The 10929-nt window shown below is 45.6% G+C and overlaps 1 protein-coding gene across 1 annotated transcript in view; it reads right to left on the minus strand.

Moving 5' to 3' along the window:
* Positions 1 to 10412, minus strand: part of RAP1B (RAP1B, member of RAS oncogene family) — a 53381-nt gene extending 42969 nt beyond the window's left edge. The window contains exon 1 of the mRNA XM_025207975.1: positions 10393 to 10412. The gene's annotated coding sequence lies outside the window, so the exon portion shown is untranslated. The remainder of the gene's footprint in view (positions 1 to 10392) is intronic.
* Between the last annotated feature and the right edge of the window lie 517 nt (positions 10413 to 10929).

A 10929-nucleotide genomic window follows, 5' to 3' on the forward strand; every position in this document is an offset into this window, starting at 1 on the left:
CAACAGTTAAGCAGGCCAGGCTGCAACTATTTTGACAAGAGCCAAATTTGCTTCTAGATCTGTAACACAAAGTTACCAAAACAGGTACAAATTAAATCACTGCTTATGTTGGCTGAATACCAAACAACTTCCTTCAAATCACTCTTATGAAAATGCAAAAAGCATTTACACAAAGCTGCCCACTCAATGCCATCTTCAAATTGTAAAGAGTTAAATTAATGTCTCAGACTAAGTGTTTATCATAAGCAGGGATCCTGGTTTTCCCTGATAAAAACAGCAAATTCTCCAATAAAACCCCCCATATCCATGATTAAAATGAAAGCCTCCTCCCCCCCTCCCCAGCCCTGATGGTGCACTTTGCCCCCCACCCCACAGCTCCTACTCCCCCAACCCTGCTGAAGTGGGTCGCCAACTGCCAGGGCTATGAAGCCAGGGACCCAGGTCCAGAGCCCCCTGCCTATGGCTGTTGGCAGCTGTTGTAGTAGAGCAGAGCCCGGTTCCCCCACCCCCCACTGCCTGCTTGCTGGGAGCTTAGCCAGTAGGGGGTGGCTCCCCGCTGTAGTGCACACTCCCAGGGGGCAGAGGGACCTGTGCTCCCCAAATCTGTGCACGCAGCAAGGGCCGTGCACTGCCTACTGCAGGCTCCCACACTGCTGTCTTCCCCCGGGGCCTCCACAGCCCAGTGTGTGCGACCCATCACAGCATGGCTGCACAAAGCTACTTGCCACTGCGAGCTCCACGCTGCCCTGACAACAGGCCCCCTGTGCACAACCCTGCGCTGCTGCTCCCACTGCAGCCACAAACACAGGGGACAGTGTTGCCTGGGCAGCGCAAAGCTCGCAAGGGTAAGCAGCTTTCCTGCATGGCCACGCTGTGCCCTGCAGCACAGGGTCTCTCACACTGGGCTGTGGAGGCCCGAAGGGAAGGCAGCAAGGCCGAAGCCTGAGTCTGAATTGGGCAGCCTGCACCCGTGCCCCACACACAGATATGGGGGCATGGGTACCCCTGCCCCAGGAGTACATGCAGCAGTTGAGGAACCAGCCCCACCATCCCCCCAGACAAGCCACCCACATCCCCATCCTGCTCCCCACCAGGGCCCTGCAGCCATGCATTGCAGCCCTGGCCACAAGCCCCAGTCACTGCCCGGCTGGGCAGCTTCCCCAGGCCATGGGGGCCTCAATCCCCTCCCCCCCACCTTACTTGCTGGCACCGCCCTCCAAGCTACCTGGCAGCCATGTTTATAGCTGCACATGGCACCCCCCCTGCCTGATCACCCTCCTCTCACTCTCTCCCAGCCCTTTGCAGGCTGGAACTCTGACAACCTGCAGAGAGCTTGTTGCAAAACTTCAAAATCTATGGGTTTCTCCAATAAAATAAGAAACCAGTGTTTGCCTCTGGTAAGAGGTTAAATCTGCGGTTTTCTCCATCTTCCCCGTGAGAAATGGAAAACCCGGATCCCTGATCATAAGTTAGGATGAAGAACATTGTCAAGTGATATGATCACAGCAAAAAAAGAACTTCATTCATTGCCTAACATTACACTTCATAAGTTGAGTTTAATAAATTTTATTCTTAAGCTTAATAAATATTCTTATGCTTAAGTAAAAACAATGTATTCAACAAATAAAGCTTTATATTTGTTGTATTTCAAGTATCTGTGCCAATCACCATGGTTATTTGAATACATTAGTTACAAGTCAAACATTCAACTGTCCAGTTAATTGTGAAAATTAATGTTGCATGATTTGTATTTTGCCATCAGGAAGAGACCAAGAACTGCTGCCCTTTCATGAAGTTTACCTCTCAGAAGGTACAACATATGCAGGGGCTTACTACTGTATTAACAAAAATACAGGCCACCACTACTGTGCTTCATAAGTAACTGGGCCTTTGAATAACTTCCTTGGATTGGGGAATGCTCTACTTTAAAAGCAAAAATAGGTGTTCATATGCACTGTGTTTCTAATTTCTGCATAACTAATTTCACTTGCAGGTTGGGAAACATGAACGTTTCAGACAGAGTCATGCTACTTGCTTAATGCTTGCTGATTGTGGTTCTGTTCTGCCTGAGATATTGATTGCCTGCTGAGCCACTAAGCCTTTGTGTTTGGTTCCCTTGATGTGAATGGCCTTTACTGACATTAGGCGACGCTCTACCCGGTTCAGGAACTATGATGCTATCCTGTTGTGACTGTAGTTCTTTGTTACCCCCACTTGTTTATGTCATGCAAGCAACAGATGTCACATACATCATTAGCAAGTGCTCCCACCTGGTGGTCTGGGGTAAAGAATCATCAGTAACTGTACTGCCTTTAATGCCAGCAATATTTTTTCCCCGCTTATTTTTCATTTTGACACTTTTCTGTGCTCCATTATGTACCAAGTAGACTCCACAGCTGTTTACATGGGCCTGGTGTTACTAAGGCTCTTGAAGGAATTGGTACAGGTCCTCTGCATAAACATACAGCTGTTCCAAGCACCACCTGGGGGATTTTTCTAACCCAAAGGGTTGCTGCATCTCATCTCCTAATTAATGGCTTATAGTCACCAACTTGGAAAAGACACATTCCTCAAAACTGCAGTTGATTATGAAGTACCTATATAATCTCAGATTTCCAGTAATTTACAACAGTTCAGGCAAGTAGTAAAATACCTACTCACTGAGCCACCTTTTAAAGTTTTGCATGCCTTGCCTCCTTTTTCAGTTAAAGGATATGCTATCCACAAGCATTGAACTTATAACATCAGTCTGATGTGATATGCTTACTAGAACAAAAGAATCCATTCTTTTCAATAACTGCTACTGCTTCTGGAGAATTAGCTACACAATAGTCCAGATATGAATATCTTCTACAAAGATGCCTAAGATTCTTAATATGATCAGGGCAGACCAACTGCAAAATAAGGCAGCCACTGATTAAAGACCACCAGTGATAGCAATTATTCATATAAAGTTATCTATCAAACTTGGAATGCATCATGTTTTCACTCTTCAGAGGGAGGTACTTAGCCCTGTTAGTCTGAAGTCAAACAAAAGGCAAGGTAGATTTGCACCTTATAGACCAACTAAATGAAGCAAGCAGCTTCTTATGAAAACGTAGGCATCTCTGATTCAGTTAAACCAGGGGTGGGCAATTATTTGGACCCAAGGATCACATATCCTGTTCTGGTGAGCTGTTGTGGGCCGGGTCAGCCCCACCCCTCTCCTATGCAACAACTCACCAATACCCCTACATGGGATGGGACCCCAGATAGGGTGTTCAGGAATGGGATGGGCAGATACAGGTTCCACAGGCAGGGCCACACAGAGCAGATGTCAGCTCTGCTCCACCTGTGTTCCCCATGCTGTCGCTGCTTCACGATCAGAGTCCAAGCCCCAGACGCAGATCCCTGCCCACCCCACAGCTTCCCAGAACTGTCAGGGGCTGGGATCTTGATGAGGTGACAACATGGGGTCAGGGCAGAGCTGGAAGCCACTGCCAGACCTCACTGGGGGTCACAGCACCTACAAGGGGGACAGGAGGGCTGTGAGCCCTGTGGAGGAGGCTTGGGAGGCCAAGGAGGGAAGGCAGGGCACAGCCACATGTCACTACCAAGCCTGCTAAGTGGGGGCAACTTAGCTTCCCTTCACCCTTCCCTCACCAGTCCCCGCCCTGGCCTGGGGCATGCAGCCCACAGACAGAGGAGAGAGAGGGTGGACCTGGTGGCATCTCCACACCCCGCCACACACTTGGAAGCAGTGGCCAGGACCAGGCCAGGGTTGGGAAGCCAGGTGGCTCTGGGGATACCCCTGTCCTGCCCCAGCCCACAGCTCGCTCCAGTATGCCTGCACAGTGGCAGCAGCCACCAGCCCTACCAGTTCGGCATGGGATGAAGCAGCACAGAGCAGTGCAGGGGCAGTGGCAACCCCACTGAGGGTGCTGGGGCCAGAGCCGCAGGGAGACTGCAGGTGGGGAGCAGCATGCAGGGCCAGGGGCAGGTCTTATTAGGCTCCTGCTGCTGCCACTGCCCCCACACTACTCTATTCCGCCCCATACCAAGCCAGCGGGTCTGGGGGATGCCACTGCCACATAGGCATCCCAGAACAAGCTGTGGGCTGGCACAGGACTGGGGTGCCCCACTGCTATCCATCTCTCTTGGCCCCAATGTGGTCCCGACTACTGCTTCCGCAGCCCCCCACCTGGCTACATGTGGTCTCCAGAGAGACTGGCCCCCAGCCCCAGATGCAGCTCCCCATCCAGCTACACATGGTCTCCACGGAGACCAGGCCCTTGCCCCAGACAGCACCCTCGCTGGGGCTCCTGCTGCTGCCACTGCCCCCACACTGCTCCACTCTACCTTATGCTGAGCCGGAAGGGCTGGGGACTGCCACCACCATGTGGGCATCCTGGCAAGCTGCAGGTTGGCATGGGACAGGGTGCCCCAGTGCTGCCCAGCAGGGCCAAGGAACCTGCTGTGGGCTGGGCAAAAAATAAATAAAACAAACAATAACAATTGCTCTCCGCAGGCCACAACTGGCCCATGGGTATTTTGTCCACCCCTGAGTTAGACTATAGGATGCAAATTTACCCTGCTGGGGTAGGGGCAGGCGCTGCCCAGCCAGGGCAGAGCGCAGGATGTAGCTGTGGCCAGCCTGCCCGCACCCTGCACACAAATCCAAGGGGGACGTGTCCCCCCATGCCTGCCCTGGAAGTGTTCGCAGCAGCAGGGAGCTGCCCCCCACCACTCCCCAGCCTCTGGATGAGCTGCCTGCTTCTCCGTCCCATGCCCCACCCCAGCTGGACAGTTCTTACCCCTGCTCCAGCCCCATGCCCTCTCTCACCATGGGGGCCTCAATCTGTCCCCCACACACCTTTTCCCTTCCCCATGCGCCTTCTCCCCCCACAGACTTACCAGTCACACACTGCTCTCCAAGCTGCCGGGCTGCATTCCTGGCCACGTACGTGCTGCAGCTGCATGCATTCACATGACATTTATTGGTGACATTAATCAGCTACACTGACCAAAAAAAGCCGACCACCAATAATGTCAATTTTCCTTTTATCGGTGCCGATCCAATATGGACCAATATACCGGTACATATTTACTGGTTTTAGTGAATCTTCATAAGGGCTTTGCATCAGATCAACTAGACTGACTTTAAAAGTCAGCTTTGTAAAGCCAACGCAAAATTTGTGTCACCAAGACCTGACTTCTGGTCCCTTTCATCTTTTAGGCAAGTTTGTTCTTACTGTGTTACACATCTCTCCAATAAAGCCACTGTTACAAGTACATTAATGTCTAAACTGGCACTTTGGATTACTGTACAAGAACTTTTCTGGTGGCTCCACCTAGTTATACAGATTTAACAAGAACCCCCAACTCCTGTTGGAAAGAATTAAGTTGGGGGTCGACAATGTTTTGCTACTGTAGGGGGCTGCTTAAATGAAGCTTACCTCGAAGCTCTAAGCGCATCCAACCTGGTCCATACTGCTGGAGTTGGAGCCAGGCCTGCTGCTTCTCTTGACTTGAAGAGGGAAGCCCCCCGCTTTGGGGGCCAGAAAACACCCCCCACAGGTGTTCTGGCCACAGGTTGCCAACCCCCATTATAAGCAGTTCAGAGTATTCCTTTGCATATGCAATATTTGATAGCTATCCCCACTATGACTATAAACATAGCAAAGGAGCACCTATCACTGCTATTGTTAGTTAAAGCTGTCTTCTTAAATTATGACATTCAGTTATGTCATGTAAAACCATTTTGGCAAAGGTCATACAGCCACTCTGGGACTTTTGGCAAGTGTTAGTGCAGAGCATAAACAGAAGGAGTTACTATTTTGAGAGAGAGGGAGAGAGAAAACATAAATAAATAAATAATAAATAAATAAATAAAATCTTGTATTGGACCAAACTATACAGCTGGGAGAGATGGTAGACAAGCCATTAGGCAAAGTGCCCTTCCTCAGGTCTGAGCTGAAGAAGGAAACCTAGCAGACAAGCTTTCAGGGACAAGCTCTCCCAACTATACAGTCTGGTCCAATAACAGATAACAGCCTTAAAAAAAAACAACCCTTGTTTCAATATGAAGCAATTATCTATCCCAGCTATAAGCTTTCGTGAATCAACAGTCCTCTACATTTGTTACGGTGTTCTCATTCTGGCAAAACTGTCCTCTGTTCTAGTGAGTAATAGTACTTCAGTCTGTTTTGTAGGGAAGTGTGCCATTGCTCTTCTATTTCTGGGGGGAGAGGGGGAGCTTATTTTGTTTGTTTGTTTTTTAATTACCAGACCAGTCAGACCCTCATTATAAAAGAACACGCCCTCAAATGTTGGCTTACAAGAGTTATAATACTACTAGTTCTGAAATAAAGGCTTAAAAAGATATCAAACTGATGTAGACAAGTTTTACAAAATTACAGGTTATCTTTAAAATGAGCTTGTGTACTTTTGCCTCCTTGACGTAGAAAAAAGAGGTCTAGAAACTGTTTATAGAAAGGCCTTTTTTTCAATCACCTTGGAAAAGGTCTACAATACAAACTCTTCTTCCCTAGTTTTACTACGATATGTTGAAGGTCTCCATTTTTATTTTAGCACTTGCACCTAACCTGAAGTGGCAATTCAATTCAATTTTAAAGTCATCCTTTCTTCATAATGTTTAGAAATATAGTTAACAGAACTATAAAGCTAGTTTTAAGAAGTCTCCCTCCCCCTTCTGGTTCTTCAAAACTACTGAAATGAAATTAAAAATAATCATAACTTTTCAAGTAGATAGGATCAAAATTTCAAATGTAAAAAGAGAATTCAGAATGATCAGGACTGTTATACATAAGAGGAGTTGAAGGGTACAAACACTTTTTTTCCCCCTTCCTTTAAAAACTGCAATATGCAATCTGCTGCCATTTCCCAGTTGACTTCTTAAATATACAAGCATAACGCAGGGCTGTTTTCTTCTATTTAAAAAAAAAAAAAAATTAAAGTACCAAAAAAAGAAAACAAAACCCAGTAACTTCAAAGCTCAGCTGAATTGGAAAACATCTGGTGCTAGTAGAAATACTGAAAGTTAAGGTGGCCGAACACTTTCCAGTAGGAGACCCTGTTTTCAGTTGTTCAGAGGTTTACCAAACTTCATCTGCTCATACTGACATCTTCCAAGAAGGATCTCTGCCTCAAAATGAATTTTTCAGTTCAGCCTTTTCCTCAAGAACGTTTAGAGGGTTTAAAAAAAAGTTAAATTTTCCTTGAAACCATTTCACTGAGTTGTTGAGATCAGGTGCCTAAATTTACCAGAAGGATTACTTCGGAGTAAAGCAGTGGTTCTCAATCTTTTTGGACTCAGAACACCCCTCAGAACCTGCTAATTCTTAGCTTTCACTTGTTCTTTGACTATAGAAAAAATAGTATAACAATTTTTCTGTTGCAAAGAACTAAGGAAGACCACAACAGGTCAGTATACTTTTAATACAATGGATTCTTATTTGAAATCTCTGGGTTTACCTTATGAACCATGTTTGCACAGCTAATAGTGTTAACCCTGTGTGGTACCCAGTGGCACTTTTGAAAACATCTTAAGGCACCCCAGGGTGCAACAGCACCCTGTTCGAGAATTGCTGGTGTATAGGATGTGCCTTTGACATGAAAGTCCATACAACTAGGCCAAGTTTAGCCGGGGTGGGGGGAATCTCAGTTTACATTTCTTCGGACATATGTGAATGACACCAGCTTCAAACACATGTTGCCACCTGCACAAATAATACTTAATTCCCATATTGCTCTTACATACCAAGCAAACACTCTGTCCTCACCAGAATAGCTAAGCACATTTATACTAAAGCAGCAAGAGCTGAGGAAGCAGGGAGCTTTACCTGAATTTGCTCCTCCAAGCAACCAAGAGGACTGTAGAGCCACACTAAAATGTCCCACACTGCCTCTCCTGCTTTCTGTTTCTCTTGCTGACATCCAGGCAGCATCAAGGCGGGGAAAAAAAGGCTGCCTGGCTTGCCCAAATGCGGCAATGAGAAGAGAATGAGTAAGAATACGCAAGAAAGAGCAGAACTCATTAACCATAACACTCATTCCCCTTCTGAACCTGGAATTGAACTCAGGATTAAGTCTCAGAATTCAATCTATCACTAGCTGCTGACAACCCCTTTCACATGCATGTTTCTTCACCCCCTCTAGTGGCTCATCTACACAAAGAATAGCAACCCACTACTGCTACTAGCTATCCCATTATATTTAAGTGATAGAAGACTGCCGTGGATCCGAAGATTCCCACTCTTATGGGCCGTATGGGGATAAATGTGTATTTACACTATAAAATTTGATCATTCAGTTTGTCTTCCCTTTTTTCTAAACAAAAAGCAAAGCATGGTAAAAGCTACATCTAAACACCATCGCTCTTCAAAATCAAGCACTCAAAAGTTAGATGACATGACAGTTGTTTGGGTTTTTTTTTAATAGTACAGACCCCAGTCTCATTCAGTGGACCATTTTAAGGAATGGTGTTGCTGGCCTTAAGCTCCCAACCTTGCTTACTGCTGCAGAAACCAGAAGGTCTGTAAAAAAACACAAGCATGGAGATAGAGAGTAAGGGTGGTCTTGTGGTTAAGGAAAATGAATGCCATGATGCAGAATTAGATTCTATCCCTACCTACTCCAGATAGTTGTTAAGCAATGCTGGGTTGATCACTTCAACTGATCTTTTCACATATAGACATTTAATGTTCCTTATTATCTGAGTACCCAACAAAGAATACAAGGCTTAATTCCTAAAAAGTATTGAGTACTCAAATGCAACTGAAGTAAATAGGAGCTGTATTTAAAACATAGTAAAAGTTATAAAAATGCTAAACACTGAAGTCTGGATCTAGGCATTAAACCTAGTGAATTATTTACTTGTCCTCAGCTCTTCACCTCTCAGATAAAGATATCAACTCAACAGTGAAAATGAAGCAAAGTAAATTAGTTTATAAAGCACTCAGATCCTATAATGATACACACTCTCAGAAAAGTCCAATAAGAAGTTAAGACAGAATTCAATAAATAAGGCATACAGCTATTCAGTAAATCGAGAGAAAAAAAAGTGAATAGCTACTTATTCAGTATAGAGGAAGAGACCCTGCAGGGGAAAAAAAAGTTTGTTTCCATGCAGCTAAGATAACGCAAAACATGTACAGTCTTCATCAACGACCTGGACGAAGGGGTGAAAAGCCCATTGGCCAAGTTCACGGACGACACCAAGACATGGGGTTGTGCAGACACACCTGCAGATAGGCTGCAAATACAAGCAGACCTAGACAGGTGGGCTGGCATGTTGGGCAGAACGGAACCAGATGAGTTTCAACATAGAGAAATGCAAAGTGCTGCATCTGGGAAGGAAGACCCACCAGAACACCTACAGGCTAGGCATTGCTAACCTGACCAGCACTACAAATGAAAGGGATCTGGGGGTAACAATAGACCCCAGCATGAATATGACCCTGCAATGCAACACAGTAGCCACTAGGGCCAATAAAACTCTGGCATGCATCAATTGATGCATCTCCATTAAATCCAAAGAATTGATTCTCCCGCTTTACTCAACATTGGTGCAGCCGCAGCTGGAGTACTGCATCCAGTTCTGGGCACCACACTTCAACGAGGATGTGCTAAAGCTTGAGAGGGTCTACAGAAGGGCCATCCATATCAGAGACTTGCACGGCAAGCCATCCGAGGAGAGGCTGAGGAATCTCGGACTCTTCAGCCTAAAGAAAAGAAGGCTGAGAGGGGACCTGATTGCATCTTACCACTATAACAGAGGCGTACATCAGGGGCTCAGTGAACAACTGTTCACCAGGGCGCCCTGGGAGAAAACTAGAAACAACGGCCACAAACTCCTGGAAGAGTTTCAGGCTGAACATTAGGAAAAGCTTCTTCACAACTAGGGTGTCCAGACTATGGAATGAGCTCCCCTCAGAGGTGGTGCAATCATTTACTCTAGAGGTTTTCAAGAGAAGACTGGACGGTCATCTGACTCCAGATGTCTTTCCTGCTCATGCAGGGGGCTGGACCCGATGATCCTTCAGGGTCCCTTCCAGTCCTGTAATTCTATGATAAGCCCAAATCAAGGTTTGAATAATTAAGGGCAACCTTAATTATGGCATTTCCTAACTTTTGAGAGTTTGACTGCAATTTAGTAACCACATTCTTAAAAGAACACTGTTAATAAACTGGCAATAACTCAACTACACCTCAAAACCCATCAGACTCCAGATGATTTCCTGCCCTTTGGGCATGGGGCTGGACCTGATGATCCCCTTCCAGCCCTAACGTCTATGAAACCTATGAAATCCCACTTACCAAAACAAGAAGCCATTCTGAGAAAAAGAAGAAATTCACAGCTAAAAAAAAGCTTAGAACAGGGTTGCTGCCTACCTCTTTCAAACTGTCCAAGCCATATGAACTCCTTCACATTTTACAAGGTCACATGGATTGAGCAAAGGGTATCTGCAGAGATAAAGTATTAAGACACATGCACATCTAACGCTTGCATAACTACTCAGCTAAGCTTGGTCACACATGCAAGAGCAGTTCAATTTCTCAACTGCACTGTTACAAGCTTAGCAAATAAATCCAATATGAAGTGTACTTTAAGTGTGGAGAATGAGATTCAGAAAGTCATAACATAAAGTCAGGAATAAGTTTCACTTAAGTGCACTTCAATAGTAGCTGAAATGTGGAATGGAAACATTCTACTTCTGGTCATTTAAACTTTATTTATTTTCAGAATACTTCAAACATTTATGATCATGACTCCTTTGAATGATTTTTGCTTAAACTTCTCCCAATAAAGTTAACTTTTAATTACAGGCAAAGCATAGAAACATCAAGCCGTGAGTTTAAAGAGAGAGAGGAATTGCATTGAATTTTGCACAGGGATAAAATGGATACCACCAACAAACATATTAGCAT

The sequence above is a fragment of the Alligator sinensis genome, unplaced genomic scaffold (assembly GCF_000455745.1).
Source record: "Alligator sinensis unplaced genomic scaffold, ASM45574v1 scaffold506_1, whole genome shotgun sequence".
NCBI classification, from domain to species: domain Eukaryota; kingdom Metazoa; phylum Chordata; order Crocodylia; family Alligatoridae; genus Alligator; species Alligator sinensis.